At 38.2% G+C, this 21,220-nt stretch overlaps 1 protein-coding gene across 7 annotated transcripts in view; it reads left to right on the top strand.

Annotated features, from left to right (window-relative positions):
• RALYL (RALY RNA binding protein like) overlaps nucleotides 1–21,220 on the top strand; it is a 566,823-nt gene that overhangs the window by 626 nt on the left and 544,977 nt on the right. For 5 of the 7 annotated variants that reach the window (XM_075920455.1, XM_006112990.4, XM_014581715.3 and 2 more), the window contains exon 2: nucleotides 854–940. The exons of the other annotated variants lie outside the window; for them this stretch is intronic. The gene's annotated coding sequence lies outside the window, so the exon portion shown is untranslated. The remainder of the gene's footprint in view (nucleotides 1–853; nucleotides 941–21,220) is intronic. 7 annotated transcript variants of the gene reach the window in all.

The raw sequence follows: 21,220 nt of genomic DNA, 5'->3' as shown, positions 1-21,220 counted from the left end.
TTCCGCTGACATTCTTGTCCTCTTTTTTTGTCCTGTTTTTTTCTTCCTTTTTTATTTTTCTTCTTTTTTTCTTCCTCTTTGATTATTGTTTCCAGGGATTTGATCCTTTTTCTGATGCCAAGTTTTTTGTTTTTGTTTTTGTTTTTCTTCTTCTTCTTAGCATGCGATGGTTACTAGACTGTGAGCAAAAGGTGCTGCTGGGGCTGGGAGTCACTGGGAATTGAGCAATGCAATAACATTTAAGACTTACCAGTCCAGCAAAAATATAGCTATATATACAATTATTAGCGCTAGCTCTAGATATGCAACTGGTTTTGTTATGGCCCGAGAAAAAGAAAGCAATGTGAAATATTGTGCGTTTTTTTAAAGATGAGGAGAAAAGGCATGTTTCTAACTCTTTTGCAGAGAATTTTTCCAAATGTTGTTTTGATGTTTTTTCATTTTTATTTTTATTTTTTTTGTATATAGATGTGAATTGCAAATGCATTTTACAGCAGTGTTTACAAAGAGTTTGTGATCTTGCAATACTGGTGCAGGCCACTGAGCAAGATGTTAATTTTATTATTTTTGGTTGTTTCCTTTTTTTGACACTCGGTGCAATCAGCAGTTTTTGTTCTTTTTTGCTTTGATGCCCGTTTATAACGTGAAACTTTTCTTGCAGCTTGTTAGAGTTGATCATTTTTTAATACTTTTTCCTCCTTAAAAAAGCCAAACAAACAAAAAAGCCAAAGCAATGATCGTTACTTTTGCACATTTGACTTTTTTATTCTTTTACCGAGATAATTTTATTATGATGATTATGATGATAGATATGCACATATATACAAATAAATACATTTTAAAATGATGGCAGTGGAAGGTTTTCCTGGAGAATGAAGTGCGGGTTGGTTTCCTTGTCAACGGAAGATGAAGTGAACAACTGAACATCTCCCCAGTGCAGGTACTTCATCTCCTTGTAGGCGTTTCCACTCTTTTGTAAATTACGTTACGAGAATAATAATAATTATTAATAATAATTATGTAAAATTCTCGATCCCTCGCTAAATATGTGTTCTCAATTAAATGAAGACGAAACTAAATTTCTGCCTCTTGATTACTCGAATGTGTCCAAAATGCTGCACTAATTGAGCCCAGGTCGGTTAGTCTGTGTGTGATAGTTTATGTACTATCCTAGACATGCGGGTACCCAGCTGACAAACCTGAATTGAACCGGGAGATGCAAGTTATGAGCAGGGAGCGTCTAGGGCTTAAAAATAACTGGACTGGATTGTGAGGAAGAAAAGAGAGAGAAATAGAGAGAGAAAGAGACTCGAGTTTTAAAAAATGCCTATTATAAAATCATAGGTGGCTGTGAGAGATACAGCAGCAGCAGTCCGTCAGAGAAACTGGCTCACTGCCATATGAGTCTGACACATATTCCAAATCCATAACGATAACAATCCTCTTATTTCTAATTTATGCTCCCCTTATTAACAAGGACTAATCAAGGCAGAAAGCAGGTCATTTCTGCCAGGTTTACCTCATTGGGGTAGTGATTAATTATAAGCAGATACATATTTTGAGGTGTTTCCTTTTGTTTTGGTGATTATTAATGCTACTGTCTGACAGGGCATAGGAATCAGCTACTTTTTCTCTGACTGTCGCTGAAAGTTCAAGATTAGGGAAGAAACTGTTACTTTGCTTTAATAGGACTTAGCTGCTTAACAAGCTCCTAAACTGTTCTGGATTTAGAGAAGTTGATATACTAAATATGATATTGAAAGCGTTTTCCATCTCAGTTTTTTCCAGAAAGAGAGAGCTGAGTATTTTATCAAAATTGAGGTGCTGAATGCTTGAATCTGCAGTCTTATGCGTGATACACTTTATTGTGATGATGCTGTTGAGTGTATTCTCTATGAATAGATTTCAGGGAAACTTGGTCAGAAAAATTTCCTCAGCATTTAAGCATTGAAAACAAAGCATCTTTTACGTAATACTTTTTTGTAGATGTAAAAAGAAATATTCTGTCTATTTTTCATTTATAAGACTAAAATGCTTTGGAAGTTAGAAACTTTGTATACATATTTACTTTCCTGGAACTTGCAAATACTTTGCTCTTTAAACTGATTCTCCCCCCCCTCGTCCCTGCAATTTAGTTATATTGTGTAGAAAAGTGTCTATTCTACATGCCTGCTGGGCTTTTACAACAACACAGAATTAATTTGCTATTGAGTTAATAATCCATATTTCAAAAAATCACTATATTTACATGATAGATTATAATACTGTTTTTGGAGTAGTTACAATCTACTAAGAGTCAATAACTCACATTTTAAGAAGTCCCAGACTTCTGCCTTGATTTAGGCTTGTAAGGATTAGATTTGTATCAGTAACTATTGATAAATGTCCTTTTCATTATCCACATACATATTGATGAAAAATATCTGCAGATTTGTAATGGAAGAAAAATAATGCATGAGAACTTTTGAGAGTTTGATTTAATTATATTTATTCTGTATATTTTGAAATGTGATATTGACAATTTTTGTCTTAATAATAATAATGACTTTAACTTTTTAAATCTCAGCATTACTTTAATTAAATAATTATTGTCTGATCCCTGCATTGTTTGACACACCCACAATTTCCTGCAATTGTAAACATTTAAATAAATAAACATTGAAAACATCTAAATATATATAGATATCTCTACTGAAGTTATATTAAAATTGCATCCGTTAAGCCTATTTATATATTCAGACTGAAAGAAATCAGTGAGTACAAAATAGTGCTCAGCATTCCATGCACTACTTTTCCCTGTAGTTTTAAATTCCTTTTTCTCAATATTTTTGTAAAGTTGAGGAGAATAGACAATATACTTAGCATTCTTAGTGTTGGTAAGATGTTTAAACAACCAAACCAGGCAAATAATTTCTGGACAGACATGCCTTTGTCTTGTCTGTTTTTATGAGCAGATATCATATATTAGTAATTTGTACAGATAGGTACGATGTATCAAATCCTGGTCACTTAATCCTTCCTTGAAGTCCATGATAAAAAAGTTTTAGAATTACACTTATTATGGACACCAAAGTGGAGTGTACAAAATACCCACTGAATGTGCACAACTCAGGAACTGATATACACACATATCTGTCATGTGCACAAGTTGAGGTTGTAAAGAGTATTTTACATGTACACTTCTATATGCACAAAACTGCATATGCACATTTAGTAACATGGGCCAAGCGGCTTACTTTGGTAAGGAGAACAGTATTTGACTCTGTATATGCTACAACATCTATGCACAGAACAACTTAATTGAGAATGCTTTATCAGACTCATCTTGAAATTTCCCTGTTTCTGCTGCTTTATGTTTTAATTAAATGTTATTGAAAACAGGATTTTGTTAATTTGCATTCATGTTTGGAAAGCCACCAATATAAATACTGTACAAGATTAGTAAGTATTCTATTATTTTCAATATATCAAATTTTACAAATAATAAATGAGAAAATTTAAGAATGGACATCTGCTGAACTATGTTATTAATTTTGCCATAACATTTGTGGCATTCTCTATATTTTTAATGGGGAATACTGCTACTACCATAGTAATTTTGACTTCTGCAAGTGGTACATGCCCAGGCTTGAATATGATCTACTTTATATTTTAAATCTCTAATATTTTAAGAGAGGTGGGAGAGTTAATCAACCTTAACAGAAATTTGTAAACCGAAAACATTGGAAAGCAATTGTTGTTGTTTTGCTTTTACATTTGCAATGCCTACTGAATGGAAGTCCGATTAGTGCACAGACTGACTCTACACAGGATGCTGGGTGCCCTCAACTCAGGATGAGCTCTGAATCATAAATAAACAACACATAGGCTATTAGCTATCCCAGAGCCCTGAACAGATGATAGAAACAAATAATCCTATCCCCATATCCCAACACTGGGGAATGTTTTTTCTCCCTCACAACTCGTTAATTTCCATTATCTAAGAGTTTTCCATTCTCTCTTTCTTTCTATTCATGCTATCAAGACACTTTGGATATTGAATTGGCCAGTATATATTCCCATAATAGCCACCTTCAGTTTAGCATGAAAATGAAAGTTTGCTACTTCCTTTTAAAACAGTTTTTTCTAATTACGGTTTCTTCCCAAGGTACTTTATTTCCTAGACTCTGGTCTACTAAGTCATTATCCTAAAAGCATGAATTTCCATAAGCCATTAACAGGCTAGTTCTGCCTAATAGCAATTTTTCTCCCATTCAACTCAGGCTAACCATCAAAAACAACATCACAAGATAATCAACACAACACTATGTATAAATTGTGCAAGGTATTTAAGGGCTTGATTCTGCTCCCGTGTATGCATGTGTAGTTCCCATTGACATTTTTGGCACTCACACTGCCCCAGGAAAAAGATGAGTCCCTCTTGTTTTTCACTACAATTAGATTTTCTGAATCCAGATTGAAAGTGGCCTGTTTATAAAGAAAAAAACAGTCATACACAACCTTGGACATGTGGGATCCCAATGCAATGGACTGTGACCCAAAGCCTTCTTCAGCATAGGTTTATCATAATAAAACAAAATATTTAAATAAATGGACATTAGTGTTATGACACCAGTTTTTTCATCTGCTGAAATCCTTTTATGATTTTTGAACAATCACTATAAGAAGACAGTTTCCAATTTATTCTTTTTCGCTTCAACACTGTTGAATAATATAAAAGTGAGGAAAGTTTGAAGGGAGATATTTGATAGACCATAACTTTTTTGTTATGATTTGTAAAATATACAATTACATTATAAAAAACTCAATAAAGTTTCTAAATGATATCATAAATAAAAGACCTTTATGCCTATTTATTGCTTAGTGTATCTATAAACAACTAATTTTTCAGAATTTTATAACCATAATCCTGAAAAAAACAGTTGTACCATTACAGGTGTGAATAGTCAATTGTGTGCATGAAGTTACTCACATGTGTGAATGTTTGCAAGATTAGGATCTGTAATGAAAAACACTGCATGTTAGAGGTGATGCAAAACTCAGCATTATAGTATGAGAGGTTAGACAGCTGTATAGATTTGTTAGGTTACAGATATAGACTCAAAATATACTTGCTCAAGTTGTTGTTTTTGCTTTCTGCTGTTTTGGTTTATGCTTTGAGTGACCACTGATTCTATTTGTGCTTTTGTTCAACACTGTAAAATTCAGTTATTTTTCAATAAATAAGTGAATAAATGTTCAGTAAAATTTAAATCAATCTCCTTATTTGTTTTTCTAAAAAAAGTAGAGGTAGTATTTCAGACTCCACCTCTTTGTTGATCTTTCTTATGTAGCTGAATAGATTGCATCATTTTAATTTATGATTATTTTCTTGCCATTTAGAAATGTAGTTTTAATTTCAATAATTAACTTAATCTTTTAGAAGCACTTTGACTTTGATTTTGGATCACTTTTCTAGGAAGCATTATTTTTGCACAATTGAGTGTGATTTTCTGACTCGATGAGTCATGTACCAGCAATTAAAACAAATAATCAAATTGCCCTTTCAAATTACTAAGCAAATTTCAGGTTGTTAGACATTAATATAATTAATTTGTTGTAATACTGTAAAAGCCTGAAATGTATTTAAAATATATGCATATAATTACAGGTGAATTCAGCCTGATACAGAGTTAGTAAAATATTTAACTAATCAAGTAACCTGCTTAGTTATGCCAAAAAATTATTTTTAGAGGAATAGTACAAATGCACACTCTCTAGTGTGAAAAGCTGATTAATGGCTGAAGTTTTATAGAAAACTCTGGAATATTAAGTCCATATGGTCCCTTTGGTTGGAGAGTTTTGTACAGATTGCAGCAGAAACACGGGCTGAGATTTCCAAACTTGGGAGACACAAAATCTCTGTGGGTTATATTATAGATCTCAAGATTTCTACTGAGGATCAGGATATTCAGCCAGAAAACCAGATCTTCTGTGGTATTCTCTCTCTCTCTCTTTCTCTCTCTGGTATCTTATTCCCTTGGCCCTCTCTGTTAACAGGCTCCTTTTAGAGCTATTCGGTCATGTCAGTGCCTAGCACAAGGGCACCTGAGTGGTTTGAGATCTCTAGGGGCTGCAGTGATGTAAATAATAATTTGGCCACAAATATAGCCACTGAAGCATTTGAAGAGGCAGAGGTGGAATGCTTGAAAAATAATTCAGATAGAGTCCTCTTTATGGGATGATACTAAATAAAATGGCATTCTTTGAGCTCTTTTCTCTCATTACCCAGTCATGAGCTTTCCCCCAAATCTGTGAAATCCTGATTAAATGATGTTGCATAGGGGAGAGTTGGGAGACCTTATTTCTATCAGGGGATATTGATTCACAGAACAAAATCAGTCAGGGGCCAAACACAACCCCACAGTGTGGGGAGGGGGCAAAGGCTCGGGGCTTCCCCTAGGTTCCATGCTGGGGCCAGAAATGAAAGGCTTGGGATGCAGGAGGAGAGTACTGGCTAGGGCCAGGGTCTGAGGTGCAGGAATCGGTGAGTGCTCCAGGTGGGGGAGTGGGCTATGAGATGAGGGGTTTGGAATGCAAGTGGGGGCTCAGGGCTGAGGAGAGGGTTGGGTTGTGTGATAGCGTGCGGGCTCTGGGGTGAGTCGGGATGGGACAAGAGGGTGTGGTATACGATGAGGTTTGGGATCAGGGCATTGGGAGGGAGTCTAGGTGTTGGGGTTTGTGTGTGGGTGGAAGATTTTGGATCGAGCTGGGGTGAAGGAAGGGATTCCAACCTGGGACAGGCAATGGTGCTGTGGGAAGTGATGAGGGGTGCAGGCAGGGTGGCATTTATCACAGGCTGCTCCCTGTTGACAATACAATGGGGCTAAGGCAGGGCAGTTCCTGAAAGCAGCCACCATGTCCTGCTTCTATGTTGCTCGTGCCCACAGCCACTGACCCCGCAGCTCCCATTGACTGTGGTTTCCAGTCAATGGGTCTGCTTAGCCGATAGTGAGGATGGGGGCAGCACACAAAGCTTCCTTGATCACCCCTCCATCTAAAGGCCATAGGAACATGCTGGAAAGCTGGCTCTAGTAGCTCCAGCCCTGCAGTGGTGGAGAAGGTTCCAAGCCACAGGGGTTCTGGACTGCTATATGGAAACTTGCTGAAGGCTGGATGAAATGAAGCACCAGGATGGATCCATACCAGGGTTCCCACCTTTGCTTTTTAAAGATTATTACTACCCCCATTAAATTGCATTCCAGTGAATCAGTGTAGCACTATGAGCACCAGAAACACTGCATCAGCAAGAATTAGGCCCTCAGGGAAAAATTGGTCACAGCCTCTTGACAAACCACAGAGTTACTACTTCCCACAGCTTCCATTGGCTGGGAACAGTGATGCACAGCCAGCAGGAGCCACAAGTGCCCATACTGGTGGAGTGCAGGCAAATAGAGCAGCGATAGTCTGCCAGGAGCTTACCTTGGAGAACTGTATCTGGCTCTTGGGCTAGTTATTGCCTGCTGCTGGTATAAAGTCAGTATAGAACATTCCTGAGGATCATGAAGTAACGTGGATCCACTAGAACCTTGATTCTATTAACCAGTTTGTTGAAAAGCCAGCCCCAGCCCTCTGAAGGTATGCTTACACTGCACCTGGGAGCAAGCCTTGAAACAGACCACACTAGCAAGGCTTGCACTACCATGCTAAACGCAGTAGTATAGACTCCCGAGCCCAGTGTGTCAGTTGGACTTGAGAATCCAAACTCAATACTGTTATTTTTTAGCATGTTAACTCATGCTAGCACAAATCTGTCTCCTTGGACTGGAAGTCTTGTGCTCAGTTGCCATGTAAACATATCCTGAGTGTTTCTGTAACCCAGAAATATTACTTCCATCTTATTTTGCTTTAATCAATTCTATTTTCTTTCCTCTAGATCATTACAGTGGTCAGACTCTGTGTTTGTATAGTGCAAGGTCAAGAAAAAGGAGATAATTGGCCAAAATGAAATATTAGTGGGATTTTTACATGATTATAAGAAGTCTGAATTTGGTCTGTAGAACAGCATATCATATTCATGACACTCAAAGCCAAAGATCTTTCACTCTTAGCTAGGCGTTTCACATAGATATTCAATGGCTGATATATCAAGTGAAACAGAGATTATGTAAATTCTAAAATAGTGGCATTATGTTTTTAGGACTTTCTATGTATACAGTAGTTTTTATTGGTGCTTTAATGTGTTTTGGATTTATAAATCCAATGTTGTGAAAACCACTTTGATTTGTTTTAACTGTGCTATTTGATATGACAGTCTAGTATTTAAAATATTGCAATGTTTGCACAATACTAAGCATTTGTTTTATCTCAGCAATGAATTATATCTACAAAAAAGTAAGTCATGAATTTGACATAACTGTTTATAAATGCCTGGACAATCACTCAAAACCTCATCCAAAGAGCTTGGCTAGGAGTTATGGCTGTTCAGCACCATATATCCTATGGTATAGTAAGTAGAGCTTCATGTTTCTAATCAGGGATGTAAAATCCCGTTTAATTCATTAACTGGTTGAACATAGCATTTAACCAGTTAACCAATTAAAAGGGGGTGGGAGGGACCAATACAGCTAGGCTGGGCTGGAGCGCCTCCCTAACTGTGCCCCTCTGTGGCTAGGCTGGAGCAAACCCTGAGTGTGGTGGCGGGGGCACTCCAGCCAAAGGGGAGGTGGGCAGGAGGGCTTTTCCAGTCCCACCGGGGGGCCCGCTGGGGCTGGATCTGCCCTCTGCTCATGGCCAGCCTGCTCCTGGGTACTCGTAAACTGTTACCAATAAGTATCACCCATTAAAAGGTGTAAGCTGTTTAACACTGAAAAAATACTTTGTGCAAAAAGTCTTTGTACACATGTTATAATACTATATGGATACAATTAAAAACAAAACACTTACATTCAGGTGCCTGTGAAGGGATTTTATCATGAGTCATCTTTACGGTCCAATTCTGCTGTTGAAATTTAGATTGATTTAACCATGAGTAAGCTAAGACCATAATTTAGGAATGCTGCTAGTGATGTCAGTTTTCACCATTCTCTAAATTGGATACATTTAAGTCAGCCTTTTAAAATGCTGGAGTGGGGGAAGGGAATCATTTTCCTCACTATTGATTCTGTTTTCCTTCTGCATGCAAAACTTCCATTGATTAAAATGGGATTCTCTGTGAAACAACTGCAAGACTGGATACTTGAGATAGCATACACATAAATCTTATGAACAATTAATGAGAGTTATGCTCTTTGAAAAGAGAATTTATCCTTATTTTTTGATGTTACAGTCTCATTTTTTTCCATGGGGGAATAATTCTTCATTGTAGCAGTTTCTGTTATTAATTATTTTTATCATTTATTTTATTTCATTATAGTAGCACACATCTATCATCAGGACTGGTAAACCATGATGCTGTACAAATAAATGTTGGGTGAAATCCTAGCCCTACTTAAGTCAGTGGTACGGAAATCTTAAAATTTTCCATATAAACTGTGTTCACTGGAGCTCTGTGGTTCCTTGTCTGTTCCTAAAAGGAATTGTTGCCCCTTTAAGGAATTCTCTTATAAATGTGTATTAGAAGAGAAGGAGGGGTAAAATGTACAAGGGTGGAGCAAGGAAGATCAGGAAGCAGTTGGAATAAGGTGGGCACAAGAGGGGATACTACTTTTCATGCTGACTGGAAAAGTTTGTGGTATTTATACTCTGTACAGTATTGGAAAAGCTCTCTTTTGAAAATTGAACTCCTCACTCAAAATCTTTCACAAAAAATGTCTTCTTTCTATGGAAAATTTCAGGATTTGTCAAAATATTTTGGCCAAATATTAGAATGATTTCAGATTTTAGTTTTTGGTGAAAATTCAAAAAATGGTGTGGAAAATTTTGAGAAAAAAAGAAAATTTCTGTATGAGAGAGGGGAGTAATAAGTCTAGCTTGAGCAAATGGCTAAAATCCCATTGGCTCAGTGAAATCAGGGTTTCATTCGTTGTTCCTCCTCTGAAGCTTTTATAACCTAAGACTCTGGATATTGCAGTGAGTTCCACCACTGCACAAAAATCCACTTACTTCATCTAATGGATACATAGGGTCCACCTGTAGGGTGCTCTCAGTAGCTGAGAAAAAAAGCAAAGTACAAAGATGATGTGGAGAAGACTACAGGGTGCACCTCCCTAAATTGGGACTCTCTGGTGCAGCAACATCCTGACAGACCATAGATGAGGCTGCACCAAAGAGCCCAAGGGTAGAAGGCCAGTGGTGGGTAGAGACTCAGGCAACGTGGGGAGCACAGCATCAGAGGGCTCAGGAAGGGGAGAAAGTCCTATAATGCAGCTATGACCCCCATGGCAGGATCTCAGATGGTGCAGGGAACACCGGCGGCGTAGCCAAGAGCCCTGTGTCAGGGAGTGGGGAGCTCTGGCAGTGCAACCAGGAGTGTGGCAGGGGCTCAGGCAGCTCAGGGAGCCTTGTAATGTCGCTAGCCTTGTGATGCAGCAGGGGCTCAGGTGGCATGGGGAGTGCAGTGGCAAGGGGGCCCAGTCAGAGAGGGGGCTGAGGGGTCAAGCCAGGCTGGCAGAACAGCTGGCTGGAGGGCACAATTAGGGCCAGAAGCAGAGCTGGCGATGCCTGAAAGGCCACTGACGGGACCTCCTCTGGTCCAACAAATTCTCTTGTTTGGGACCGGTCAGATCCCAAGGGTACAGGACCATAGAGGTCCAACCCGTACAACTGAATATATACAATATGGATAAACTGATACACTATTTTTAAAATAAACGAGTAGATAAAAATAAATGGATAAATTCCCTATTATCCCCTAGACTTAGTCATCCTTAAATGCTCATTTAAATAAATTCCTAGAATATTACTGGTAAATGATCTTTCAAAGTACATTGGTGAGTGGGGGGTTAGATCAGTATCCAGTGGAGGAACAGTAGAGCTAGACTACTGTCATGGTACAGTGGCTTTGCTATGAGTACCACTAACTAGCATATGATGTCATAATCTATTGCAGCACAGTGTGAATTGAATCAAATTAAAGACAGCAGTGAGATCAGCAGTAAGATGAAGTGTGATGAAAAATAATGAGCTATTATAGATCATAGATAATATGGAGTATGATTGCAAGGGTTTGGCTATTGCTCTATGGGTATCTGCAAAATGTTTTGGAGGGTGTAACAGCATGTAAATAGAATGAGATTTACAGAGAGTTCTGTGAATTATACAACGCAATTTCCTTTAAGATGCCTGAGTTGGTCACACCTTTTAGCTGTCATCACCATTATGTAATTATGCAATTTAAATTATACTATATAGTCCAAAGTACTAAAAAAGGAAACCAGCATCAAGGAGTGGTAAATATATATAGTTCAGCATAATATGAATAAGTACAAAATAGTATGTCATCAGTTAATTCCCAGAATAGTACGGTGTTATTCACATTCTAAAATAAGGCACAGCCAGGGTATTGTAACAGCCATGTTAAAATGGTATGCATTAAGTCAGAAATCTGATTGATTAATAAGACTCATGAGATATAGGCTTGAGCTCACAATGTAAAACATTCAAATAACCATTTCCTAAGGGCAATAGGCTGTATAGTTACAATATCATATACACACTTCACCAGATTAGGAGGCACTTGGCCTTCATATTTATTCCCTGTAGTCTATCTATATATCTACTTTAAGGTTTTGTATTGCCTATTAAAACTGAAGTACCCCTCACATAAAATAGCTTGGTAATAGTGGAATATTTGGTAGAATTCATGGAGTATCTGACTTGTCTCCCTTTTTGCATTATGCACTATGCATCATGGCTGGACACCATACTAATATAACTATTGCTAACACATTTAACATCACAAAGAACTGAAAGAAAGAAAGAAAGAAAGAAAGAAAGAAAGAAAGAAAGAAAGAAAGAAAGAAAGAAAGAAAGAAAGAAAGAAAGAAAGAAAGAAAGAAAGCCCCGTCAATTACTAAACAAGGCTAATAGAGTAGGCTGTAAATGCCTGATATTTAGTCTTTGATGTCATTTGGGTGTTGAATATAATGAGCCAGCCAGTTCATGTCCTGTCCAAACCCTTCGGGATAGTATCAAAGTTGCATATGAATGCTAGTTCTGCAGATTCTCTCTCTAGTTGATCCCTGAAATTATTTTGTAACAGTATAGCCACCTTTAAATCCATTAATGAGTGCCCTGGCAAGTTAAAATGTTCTCTAACAGGTTTCTCTGTGTTACCACTTTCAGTATCTGATTTGTGTCCATTAATCCTTTCATGTAGAGACTGTCCAGTTTGGCCAATATACATGGCACTTGAGGGCATATATCACATTAATGGATGTACAGTTGTATGAGCCTCTGGTTACACATCACGCCTCAAATATATTAACCCAGGAACTCACCCTTGCAATAAACCCCAGTGCCAACTCTGTCTACACATCTACACAAGCAACATCATCACAGGACCTAACCACATAAGTCACCACATCAGAGGATCTTTCTTTCTTTCTTTCTTTCTTTCTTTCTTTCTTTCTTTCTTTCTTTCTTTCTTTCTTTCTTTCTTTCTTTCTTTCTTTCTTTCTTTCTTTCTTTCTTTCTTTCTTTCTTTCTTTCTTTCTTTCTTTCTTTCTTTCTATTTCAAAATCTGTTCACCTTGCTCCATATTTATCATCTGAAGAAGTAGGTTGTGCCCGCAAAAGCTCATGATACTATTTATATATTTTTGTTAAGGTGCATCAACACTGCACCGTTTTTCCGGAACAACAGTCATTATTCCAGAAAAACAGTATTAGCATCCACACAGCAATTGTGTTATTTCGAAAGAAAATCAAAATAACGGCGGGTTTTTTCAAACGTTGGTAAACCTCATTCCACAAGCAATAACACCTCTTCCAAAAAAGCTATTTTGGAAGATGGTGTGTGTGGACGCTCCACTGCTGCTATGTCAAAATAGCTCCTCACCAGGGCCATTCTAAAGTTGTTTCTCTCAAGTGCCTCCCACTTGAGAGAGTGCATCCACATTAGGGGAGCTTGCCTTGAACTAATTTTGAGGCTTTTCTGTAGTGTGGACACGCTATTTCAAAATATTCTGGAAAATATCTTGCAGAATAGTTTTTTTCCAAAATAAGCTTGCAGTGTAGATGTACCCTTAGTCTCTAAAGTGCTAAAGGATCGCTGTTGTTTTTTAATTTTTTTTAGTTACAGACTAACAAGGCTACCCCTCTGAGACATTTAAACATCTAATATCATCATTAGTGACAAGCAGAGTGGTTGTCATTGGAATATAAGGAAAATGTTTCATAATGCATTTTTAGTATATGAAAGTATACAACTGCTGACTGAACTACTAGATAATATGCCATATGAGACAAATTTTGCCATGGTATGTCATAAGGCCCCAGTTCTGCAAGCTGACTCTGGGTGGGTAGGTAATAGAGTTCCCAGTGGATGTAAGGGGTCTGCCTGTGCAGAGAAGCTTGCAGAATAAGTGCTAATGCTCTGATTCAGGACAGTAGTTAGAGCAAAAAGATTAAGTGCTGTTCTGAAATAGGAAGTTTTCTTGAACTGGAGCCAAAGCAGCATGGTAGGGTATATTACAACAGAAATTTTAAAATGGGTTCATAAATTCCTGCTACTTGGTCAAAATAATAATGAATCTTGTAACACTAACCATAACCACAGAAACAAAAGACAGAACTATGTAGCACTTTAAAGACTAACAAGATGGTTTATTAGGTGATGAGCTTTCGTGGGCCAGACCAACTTCCTCAGATCAATTTGTGGAAGAAAATCGGCACCACCATATATACCAAAGTGATACAATCAAAAAAATGAACGCATGTGAAATTGACAAATCAAATTTTAGAACAGAGTGGGGTGAGGGGGGAAGGTTAGTGTCTGTGAGGTAATGACATAGGGGTGAAAATAGGGGAAGTTTCTTTGTAATGGGTGAGATAGCTTCCCCAATTATCATCCCTAATGTCATTACCTCACAGAAACTTCCCCTATTATCACCCGTATCTCACAGACGCTAACCTTCCCTCCTCACCCGTACTCTGTTCTAAAATTTGATTTGTCAATTTCACATGCGTTCATTTTTTTGATTGTATCACTTTGGTATATATTGTGGTGCCGATTTTCTTCCACATATTGATCTGAGGAATGGGTCTGGCCCACGAAAGCTCATCACCCAATACACCATCTTGTTAGTCTTTAAAGTGCTCCATTGTTTTGTCTTTTGTTTCAGCTAGACCAGACTAACATGGCTACATCTCTATCACATAACCACAGAGTTAGAGTAGAAACTATTTTCACTGTATAGAAAGTTCCATTTTTCAGAAGGGGAAAAATACCATAACATTTGTTTTATTTAACTGTATTTCTGAACCCATTTTATCTTTTCTTTGTAATTTTTTTTTTGTTTCAGACTTGCTGGACCTTCCCTCCTGCTCTGGACCTCTCCCCTGGTGTCGGCACAACTCAGAAGGATGAAAGAAAAAGAAGCAATAGGAGAGGGATGGAAGAGGGGAGAGGAGTAAAAGGAGGAGGAGGGCAGCAATTGAAATGGAGAAAAAATCAGCAGAATTTCAGTTAAGGCTCAAATAAAGGAATGCCTTTTCTTTCTGGGTCATTACCCTCTCCCTCTCTGTCATTTTAGCTATTTGAGGCAGTCATCAGTACTTCAGTCATAGAAGCCTCACTTTTAACTTTCTGTTTTTAAAATTATCAGGAATAAAACAAACAAAAAACTCCAGAATGCAGCATCCTACTCACAGATATAACTTCCAGGAGGGTGGAGTTTTTAATTGTTTTTAAATGAAATACTGCTATACTGTTAAGTACAAAAGTCAACAGAGGTACTGGCATGATTAAGGACTGTGAGATAAGATGGACCCAGATTTGCAATTGACTACTTAGCATATTGCTACTAGCATAAGTAGTCCCACTGAAGTCAAAGGGACAGATACATAAAAAATGTAAGAAAGTCACAGTGGGTCAGACCAGTGGTGCATCTAGCCAGGTATCCTGACTTGAGGTAGTATTCAGTGCCGATACTCCAAAGGGAAAGAACAGAACAGAACAATTTATTCTTGCACCAGTACTGGGGCTGGCATAGGGACTTAGGTTGTCCCATCACTCTTTCAGGAGAGCCGCAAACAGGCTTGTCTTGGGCAGCCCATAGTGCTGTCTTTACTTTCATAACTCTTACAATGGCCCCATATGTATCACTGAAGGGGTGTAGAACTGCTGGGCTGAAAGGATTACACACACATGTTCCTCTTCAAGCCCACCTCAGTCTGGAATACTTTCTGCATAGCTGGACTGCAGCTGGAGGGATCAAAATGTTGGTGGAGGATAGTACTTCATCTAGAGTACTCCAAAAATGGGTATAGCCCCTTTGCACCAACCTATCTAGCATACAGGTGCCATAGGGCAGGCATTGAACAGGTCCCAAAACAACGTACAGTGGCAAGTTTGAAGGCTTAAGCTTTTATTCTGGAAGTGGTAAAAAAAAATCTTGATGTTGCATTTTTAAAAATGAATATAGTTGTTAGTGAAGTTTTTTTTTCTTTACATCTAGCTGAACAGTGCTGGTGGAACAGGTCCAGAGCAGAGTGGTCAGGTATAACAGCCTAAAAGGAATGGTTATGATCTAAGCAAACAATCTGTTTAATGTGCATATATGCATGCAAACACACACATGTTAAATAAAAGTTTGTGAGAACAGTAACTTCCTTTGGTGAACTTGTTAAAATATTAATATTTAAATAAACTTTTTCATTTATAGTGTAAACATGGACTCTTGTATCATACATGACTCCATATTTATAATAGTGATTGGTAATATATCCTCTATAGATATAATGTACTGGTGTTGGTGCTGAATTGTTTCCTAAATGATATGTGGTATTACTAAATGTCATTGTTGGTAGTTCAGTATGATACATAGAATTGGCAAATTTTTACCTGCTTCATACATATAAGTAGTTTGTTTTGAAGTCAGTAATCTTATTGAAATCAGTGTGACTGCCCATGTAAGTAAAATAAAGATTTGATTCATAGTGCCCTGTGGTTGAGTCCCTAGCAGCTGTAATCTAGTACCTAGGTCATCGAGTAAGCCAACAAAAACCATCAATGCTCCTGGCCCTGGAACTCCAAACCACTACCTAGTCTAGTCCTTAAATTAGGGGTGTAGTCCCCAAGAGTCCAGATTTCCTTTAACTGGGTCTTCTCAGTTTGTTCCCCCCTTTTCCCAAAGGGGTGAGGTTGGGGACTTACCTTTTGCTCCCATGGCTGCTAAGCAGACAGGCTCTGGTTCGTGTCCTGTTGACTGCTGAACCAGGCTCCTGCCTCCTTCATAGTCAGTTCCAAATTGAACCAGGATCCTTCCTTTTCTTCTCCATCCAGACCTGGCATTGGCTGCAGGTAAGATGGGGCTAGCTGGGTCTGTCTCTCTTTAATTGCTGTGATGCCAGGCCCTCCTTTCTCCATTCCCTCACAGGCCCAATGCAAAACCTTTTAAAGTCAGTGCTGAAAATCCCATTGACTTGAGTAGACCTTGGTCTTAATGTCCCCATGCAGTATCCACACCAGGGGAGGCCTAGGGGCTGGATGCAGCCCTGGCTTGTCTAGATCCGAACCCTGAGGATCAGGGCTTCCCACCCGCAGCATTGGGGAGCCCGTGTTGGCGTTCCAGCTGCCCCAGTGCCTATCGCAGGGCTAGAATACACAAAATCTTTTAGGCTGAGCCTCCCTTGGCTCTTGTGTGAGCGGATGTGGGCAGTGTCTTTCTTCTTCTTACTCATGGGCCATCTCAGTGATGGTTTGGATTTTTTTCTACTTCTCATTTGTGTGCAGCCCCCGACTGATTTTTCTGTGGGGCAGCAATCCCTGACCCAAAAAGGGTTTCCAACCCCTGATCCACAGTATTGTAGAATAGCATATTACAACTTTCAACATTTATTTCAAAATGTAGCAAGATTGCTAAATACAGTAGTTGCCATTTCACTTTAAAATGTACCTTTCATACATAATCATCAATTATTTTTATGACCAAATGTTTAGTATAATGTTTTACTACCTCCAGAGCCTTCGGAAAAGACATTTTATTGCTTTGGGGAAATGGTGTTGACACCCTCAAGATATGGACTTTTGATAACATCTTTGAAAGGCTACAACTTCTGATAGGACAGTTCATTTTTGGGGTGTTAAATTTATACTTCATATCAAGTGCTGTTATTGCCATTGGAATTTGTAATTGAAACAGTTAGATGGTCTCAAATATAACATGTTTAAACAATTAACATTAACAAAGCCAGGCATCCACTATAAATCCATAAATAAGCACTTACATAAAAGCAGTTTGAATTTCAGAAGCGCTAATCATTCACAGCTCACACTGACCAGTGGGAATTATCAGTGGTCAGCACCTCTACATAAAATCCTATTATGTATATTTAGACACTTAAAGGTTGGAACTAATCAAAAAACTATTTTCTGAAAACTTTACATTTTCCAAAAAGCTGAATTTTTCTAACCAGTTCTATTAACTATGCCTCACTTTAAAAATTCCAGTTTGAAAAGGTTTTAATATATTTTTTTCTTTAGTAATATATCCTCTCCAACTGAAGAAAAATTCTTTCTTTTTACTGTTTTGAATTGGAAGTTAGACTAGACCAAAAAGTGAATCAGATCCTAGTGTACTCTGAATTTGAAATTTATAGAATTGGTAAAATTTCATTTTAGTGTGTGTGATTCTCTTTACATTACATAGACTATAGGGGCCAGATGCTGCTCTCACTTATAGTTGTGCAACACTTTGACATCAATGAATTGACCTCAGTGGGGTTTTTACTCAGAACACTATTTGGCCTGAAGTCATTATGTAGTATGGCTTGCTGTTGGTCATTTCTCAATATGGTATTACATGCTGTGAATGTAAAAAATATAATAAATAAATAAAATATGTCTATTATACCTCCTATAAGAGTCAGTGTTGCCTCAGTATGGTGCATTATTTTGTAGCATAAACACAACATGGTAGAAGTGTCTAAATAACAGTATCCAAGCAGATGATGCTATTTCCAGTGATGTCTATGAGAATTTTGTTATTGATTGCACTGGGAAGAAGATCAGGCATCAGTTTTCCAATATGGAAAGATATGGTTCGCATACAAATATGGCATAATGTACTACTTCAGTAGAATAGACAATATGATATTGGATGACTCGGTAGTTCCCTAGGTAGAAAAATAGAAATGAGATTTAATTAAAAATACAAACTGCTGTTGTTGCTAGTTAATGATATGGTGCAAGTTTTGTCTAATATGCTAAAAGTACAGTGTGAATACAGTGCTATTTGCTAATCAATAAAAGTAAAGTGTGTTTAGTCAGTGTGGCTTAATACTATAAGATCAGTTCTCTGATCAGTAAGATTCATATTAGCCCAAATCACGTAGTTCTATGAAACACTGAGTAATATTTATTAATAGTCATAATTAACATCATAGAAAGGAACCTACCATACAGTGTCTTAATATGCTGTAAAAAAGGATAACATTTTCAGTTGCTTGTAACTTTGCAAACAATTTATTTGCCTGCCAGGAGTCTAGTGTAGGCTGAAGTGTTTTAGAACATTTCAGCCAATACAGTATGGAAATTGTTAATTTCTCACAACGAAGCTAGTGAAAAATATACTCTTTTGATCATTTAAAAAAAATCTGGTAACTTTTTTTGAGAAACTTTAAAATGTTTCTGTTCTTTGGTGAAAGGACTTGAAATTTGTCTTTTTCTGACAGAGTTGTATTTTGCTATTCCATGAAAATTTACCTAAACTTTGTCAAATTACAAGATTCAAAAAATGTAAGTTTTTATATGCTAAGTAGAGATTTGCTACAGCATCTTAGCTCAAAACAAAAAAGATTCCATTTTTACTGAGCATGCTCCAGCCCAGTAGAGTTGTTCTGAAATGGAAGCTTTTCACAACTGCAGGTCAGGAAAGAGCCAAAGAGGGTGGGGGAGACTGAGGGTATGTCTACACTACCCTCCTAGTTCGAACTAGGAGGGTAATGTAGGCATACCGCACTTGCAAATGAAGCCCGGGATTTGAATTTCTCGGGCTTAATTTGCATAAGCGGGGAGCCGCCATTTTTAAATCCCCGCTGCTTCGAACCCCGTGCAGCGCGGCTACACGGGGCTCGAACTAGGTAGTTCGGACTAGGTTCCTATTCCGAACTACCGTTACTCCTCGTGAAATGAGGTGTACCGGTAGTTCGGAATAGGCACCCTAGTCCGAACTACCTAGTTCGAGCCCCGTGTAGCCGCGCTGCACGGGGTTCGAAGCAGTGGGGATTTAAAAATGGCGGCTCCCCGCTTATGCAAATGAAGCCCGGGAAATTCAAATCCCGGGCTTCATTAGCAAGTGCGGTATGCCTACATTACCCCGCTAGTTCGAACTAGCGGGGTAGTGTAGACATACCCTGAGAGAAGGAAACCTCTTATCTCCCATGTTCTCAGTGTCATCTATGCTGGGCCCAGTCAGCAGTTGGAAGCTGCCTCATTTGAATGCAGAGAGGTCAAAGACTTCCATTAGTTAGGGAGAAGTAGATTTGGACAAAGATCCTGAGTAGGTGGCACTGGGGTTTGTTCTTCACTGAGAGAAAAGGAAACTGATACTGGGAGTTGGAGGAATGGGGGCAGAGACTGGGAACCAGTGTGGCAAATGAGAAGATGTGGAGAAGAGGAGGGACTGACAAGGATCAGTGGTGTGAGGAAAGAATTTGTTCAGTCAGGGAAAGAGACTGGGACAAGTCTTGTAAGGAATGGGAATAAAGTTGGACAAGGACCCAGGAAGTTGACTGGAATGGGAAATAGAGGCAGAAAAGAGGTGATAACTGGAGACTGAAAAGAAAGACAGATTTCACAAGAAGCTAGGAAGAGGAGAACGGGGCCTGGCTGGGTGAGGAGATTGGAACTAGGATAAAAAGCCTGAAGAAAGGAGCTGGCAAAGTTAGGAGACTAGGACTTGGATGAGAAGTCAAGGTGAGGGACAGATAGGACTGAGGCAGGGACAGGTTGGAGAGGGCAGGGCAGAAAGGATAAAGCTTTGGGGGAACAGGCAGAAGAGTCTGACCACTAAAACACATTCCTGTTCAAAATCTGCAATGAAAGCTAGGATTCCTTTATTTCATTGTTCTCATGTGATAATATAAATAAAGGCTGTATTGTAATGCATATGCACAAGGGGTTTAATTAATATTGTACTGGCATTTGGTAACTTTTGAGCGCTTGACCTTGCAATCTTAATAATGTCCTTTTAACATCTTTATATAATATCTAAATGAGTAGCTATACTGACCATATATACTGCTAACGATATGATATATAATTAAATATTATAAAATTTGACTTATATACTTTTTATAAAATGCTCTACTGAAATTTTTGAATTCCTAACAAACAGTAATCACAATCCCTCTGAGATATAGAGAAGAGTTATCATTTGCATTTAACAAAGAGAAAAATTATAAACAAAAGATTAACTTACAACTTTGCCAAAGACTCCGACTAGGTGAATACTTATTCCCTTTTTCAGAACATCCCTTCTTTCTCGTAAAATGAGGTTTACAGGGATGCTGAAAAAGTGTGTCTGCTCTTCTGGAAAAAAATTTCGGAAGAGCAGACGCATTCCCTGAATGTGGCAGAGTTTTTCTGGGATACCTCCAGTATCCCGGAAAAACTCTGTAGTGTAGATATAGCCGAAGTTATATTTATTCATTTCAGTAGCAAGCTGCAAATCAGATGTTCTCAAACTGGGGGATGTGTCTCTTGGGGGCCATGGAATGTATTCAGAGGAAGGGTCAAAAATCCCAGCCAATAATATAGGATTTACAACAAAGTATCTGATGATTCTATGACACTGTATCTGTCCCAGGGTGACAAACATCAAGACAAGACCTGTAAATTTGAAGGAAAAGAAAAGTTCTCTATTTTTTTTGAGTTATTGAAAAAGTCTTAAGCATATAAGTTCTTCTGCCAGTGGGTCTACAGTTAGCTATGCTGTATGTGAAAGTGGTGCTGCACAGATTCAGCATCTCTGAGAGGGAACTAAAAGATTATATTCTACTGTTACCAAACAGAAACAATGTCACCCAAGTTACTGAGATTAATGATGAGTGTCAGAGCCACCAGAACCTTCTGGGGT

This window comes from Pelodiscus sinensis, chromosome 2, assembly GCF_049634645.1.
Source record: "Pelodiscus sinensis isolate JC-2024 chromosome 2, ASM4963464v1, whole genome shotgun sequence".
In the NCBI taxonomy this organism is placed as follows: Eukaryota; Metazoa; Chordata; order Testudines; family Trionychidae; genus Pelodiscus; species Pelodiscus sinensis.
This window is presented reverse-complemented; position numbering and strand designations above follow the sequence as displayed.